Source organism: Taudactylus pleione, unplaced genomic scaffold (assembly GCF_031769625.1).
Source record: "Taudactylus pleione unplaced genomic scaffold, aTauple2 ptg000473l, whole genome shotgun sequence".
Classification (NCBI taxonomy): domain Eukaryota; kingdom Metazoa; phylum Chordata; class Amphibia; order Anura; family Myobatrachidae; genus Taudactylus; species Taudactylus pleione.
In genome coordinates, this window is record NW_028284875.1 from 4,956,177 (window position 1) to 4,960,813 (window position 4,637).

Genomic DNA, 4,637 nt, shown 5'->3' on the forward strand with positions numbered 1-4,637 from the left:
AAAGAGTTGCATCAATCTGTTTTGCTGCAATGTAACATGAGGGTCCACACTATTAGGTCTGGATAGTACAATCACATATCATGCTGGGATTTGTAAAGCAAAGAACACAAATAAACGGCTTTCCTATATCGCAACAATTAATGATTATACTAATGAAAAAATCAGTTTCACTCAAAGATGTTACTAAGCCCCAGTGGCCTAATGGATTGTGGGTTCAAGTCCCATCTGGGGTGATAGGCTTTATTTCATTAAAATAATTTTGGAGATGTTCCTTTTATTCTTGCTTCATACTGCACAAATGGCTCCACCAGAAACTTTTATCTGCTTATCAATCCGGAACTGTTCAGCTTGCAAAATTATGGCCCAGTATCTAAAAGCAGACTTTTATCCTAATGACATTGTGGATTAGTTTTCTGAAAAGTTTACTATCACCTTGGACAGTGGTTTCAAGTCCCATCTAGGATGCATGTTCCTTTGTTGCTCATTCTCATTCTAGAAGTTATGCTTTTTTTCAATGCAGGTGACTGTCTTAATGGTATTGCAGAAAATCCATATGTACCAAAACATACCTATTAAGTTTTAATTGCAATTTAATATCAGAGTGGCTACAAAATAACAATTTCTATTGCAATTGCTGATGGGTTTCTTGAAGTCCTTTCATCCATGTCATCAAAAGGGTAATTTTCTGCCTTTTATATTTCTTTTGACACTGACTTTACTGACAATTTAGGTGCTTCAGACCAAAAAAACAATGTTTACCTTTAAATATAGAGCACAAGTGAGATTTAACTTATTTTTATTTAAAGATACTGCATTTTTTGATATTATAGTGTATATTTTCCCTATGCAACATTAAAGTTACATATATCTATAGCAAATATTATTTAAGATAAATAAACAGGAATTATTTTACAATTTTGATAATATTGTACTGTACAACAGTGGCATGAATTCATTGTAATATACACCTATGGATACATAAAACTGGGCAATAACACAAATGCACAATATAATTGATTACCTTATGATTAGAATATTACTTTTATTAGGTACTTTAGTATTGGGTGCAGTAGTTTAGTGGATTTAAAAAGTAACTAATTTAAAATTAATAAACCAAGTTAATTTACTTAGTCAACTCGATGCTAAAATCACTCAACTAAAAATAATGTGCTTTGACCATGTGCTCCTGTGGCGCAATCGGTCTGTGCGCAGGACTTATAAGACAGTATCTGTTGAGCAATGCTGAGGTTGTGAGTTCAAGCCTCACCTGGAGCAAATGTATTTTTTTTTCTAATGTCATCAGTTAATGATTATCATCTGCTTCCTGAACATCCTGATATGAAGGCAGAAAAAAAACACAAACATGACTGTTTTTAAGTACCAGTACACACAGCTGCTTTGGTTCATATGCACTGTAAACATTACTTTAGTTAGTCAACAAAATGGAATGCAAAAGACTACCTCTTTATTGGTAAAAGAGTTGCATCAATCTGTTTTGCTGCAATGTAACATGAGGGTCCACACTATTAGGTCTGGATAGTACAATCACATTTCATGCTGGGATTTGTAAAGCAAAGAACACAAATAAAGGGCTTTCCTATATCGCAACAATTAATGATTATACTAATGAAAAAATCAGTTTCACTCAAAGATGTTACTGAGCCCCAGTGGCCTAATGGATAAGGCACTGGCCTCCTAAGCCAGGGATTGTGGGTTCAAGTCCCATCTGGGGTGATAGGCTTTATTTCATTAAAATAATTTTGGAGATGTTCCTTTCATTCTTGCTTCATACTGCACAAATGGCTCCACCAGAAACTTTTATCTGCTTATCAATATGGAACTGTTCAGCTTGCAAAATTATGGCCCAGTATCTAAAAGCAGACATTTATCCTAATGACATTGTGGATTAGTTTTCTGAAAAGTTTTCTATCACCTGGCACAGTGGCTTCAAGTCCCATCTAGGATACATGTTCCTTTGTTGCTCATTCTCATTCTAGAAGTTATGCTTTTTTTCAATTCAGGAGACTGTCTTAATGGTATTGCAGAAAATCCATATATACCAAAACATACCTATTAAGTTTTAATTGCAATTTAATATCAGAGTGGCTACAAAATAACAATTTCTATTGCAATTGCTGATGGGTTTCTTGAAGTCCTTTCATCCATGTCATCAAAAGAGTAATTTTCTGCCTTTTATATTTCTTTAGACACTGACTTTTCTGACAATTTAGGTGCTTCAGACCAAAAAAACAATGCTTACCTTTAAATATAGAGCACAAGTGAGATTTAACTTATTTTTATTTAAAGGTACTGCATTTTTTGGTATTGTAGTGTATATTTTCCCTATGCAACATTAAAGTTACATATATCTATACCAAATATTATTTAAGATAAATAGACAGGAATTATTTTACAATTTTGATAATATTGTACTGTACAACAATGGCATGAATTAATTGCAATATACACCTATGGATACATAAAACTGGGCAATAACACAAATGCACAATATAATTGATTACCTTATGATTAGAATATTACTTTTATTAGGTACTTTAGTATTGGGTGCAGTAGTTTAGTGGATTTAAAAAGTAACTAATTTAAAATTAATAAACCAAGTTAATTTACTTAGTCAACTCGATGCAAAAATCACTCAACTAAAAATTAAGCACTTTGTCCATGTGCTCCTGTGGCGCAATCGGTCTGTGCGCGGTACTTATAAGACAGTATCTGTTGAACAATCCTGAGGTTGTGAATTCAAGCCTGGAGCAAATGTAATTTTTTTTCTAATGTCATCAGTTAATGATTATCATATGTTTCCTGAACATCCTGATATGAAGGCAGAAAAAAACACAAAAATGACTGTTTTTAAGTACCAGTACCCACAGCTGCTTTGGTTCTTATGCACTGTAAACATTACTTTAGTTAGTCAACAAAATGGAATGCAAAAGACTACCTCTTTATTGGTAAAAGAGTTGCATCAATCTGTTTTGCTGCAATGTAACATGAGGGTCCACACTATTAGGTCATGTTAGTACAATCACATTTCATGCTGGGATTTGTAAAGCAAAGAACACAAATAAACGGCTTTCCTATATCGCAACAATTAATGATTATACTAACGAAAAAATCAGTTTCACTCAAAGATGTTACAAAGCCCCAGTGGCCTAATGGATACGGCACTGGCCTCCTATGCCAGGGTTTGTGGTTACAAGTCCCATCTGGGGTGATAGGCTTTATTTCATTAAAATAATTTTGGAGATGTTCCTTTCATTCTTGCTTCATACTGCACAAATGGCTCCACCAGAAACTTTTATCTGCTTATCAATCCGGAACTGTTCAGCTTGCAAAATTATGGCCCAGTATCTAAAAGCAGACATTTATCCTAATGACATTGTGGATTAGTTTTCTGAAAAGTTTACTATCACCTGGGACAGTGGCTTCAAGTCCCATCTAGGATGCATGTTCCTTTGTTGCTCATTCTCATTCTAGAAGTTATGCTTTTTTTCAATTCAGGTGACTGTCTTAATGGTATTGCAGAAAATCCATATATACCAAAACATACCTATTAAGTTTTAATTGCAATTTAATATCAGAGTGGCTACAAAATAACAATTTCTATTGCAATTGCTGATGGGTTTTTTGAAGTCCTTTCATCCATGTCATCAAAAGGGTAATTTTCTGCCTTTTATATTTCTTTGGACACTGACTTTACTGACAATTTAGGTGCTTCAGACCAAAAAAACAATGTTTACCTTTAAATATAGAGCACAAGTGAGATTTAACTTATTTTTATTTAAAGATACTGCATTTTTGGTAATATAGTGTATATTTTCCCTATGCAACATTAAAGTTACATATATCTATACCAAATATTATTTAAGATAAATAAACAGGAATTATTTTACAATTTTGATAATATTGAACTGTACAACAATGGCATGAATTCATTGCAATATACACCTATGGATACATAAAACTGGGCAATAACACAAATGCACAATATAATTGATTACCTTATGATTAGAATATTACTTTTATTAGGTACTTTAGTATTGGGTGCAGTAGTTTAGTGGATTTAAAAAGTAACTAATTTAAAATTAATAAACCAAGTTAATTTACTTAGTCAACTCGATGCTAAAATCACTCAACTAAAAATAATGCGCTTTAACCATGTGCTCCTGTGGCGCAATCGGTCTGTGCACAGGACTTATAAGACAGTATCTGTTGAGCAATGCCGAGGTTGTGAGTTCAAGCCTCACCTGGAGCAAATGTAATTTTTTTTCTAATGTCATCAGTTAATGATTATCATCTGCTTCCTGAACATCCTGATATGAAGGCAGAAAAAAAACACAAACATGACTGTTTTTAAGTACCAGTACACACAGCTGCTTTGGTTCATATGCACTGTAAACATTACTTTAGTTAGTCAACAAAATGGAATGCAAAAGACTACCTCTTTATTGGTAAAAGAGTTGCATCAATCTGTTTTGCTGCAATGTAACATGAGGGTCCACACTATAGGTCTGGATAGTACAATCACATTTAATGCTGGGATTTGTAAAGCAAAGAACTCAAATAAACGGCTTTCCTATATCGCAACAATTAATGATTATACTAATGAAAAAATCAGTTTC

General features: G+C 33.3%; 1 non-coding gene across 1 annotated transcript; it reads left to right on the forward strand.

The window, feature by feature from the left end:
* Positions 1–1,661: 1,661 nt before the first annotated feature.
* Positions 1,662–1,734, forward strand: TRNAR-CCU (transfer RNA arginine (anticodon CCU)). The gene has a single exon. It is a non-coding gene; the product is annotated as a tRNA-Arg (tRNA).
* Positions 1,735–4,637: the final 2,903 nt, after the last annotated feature.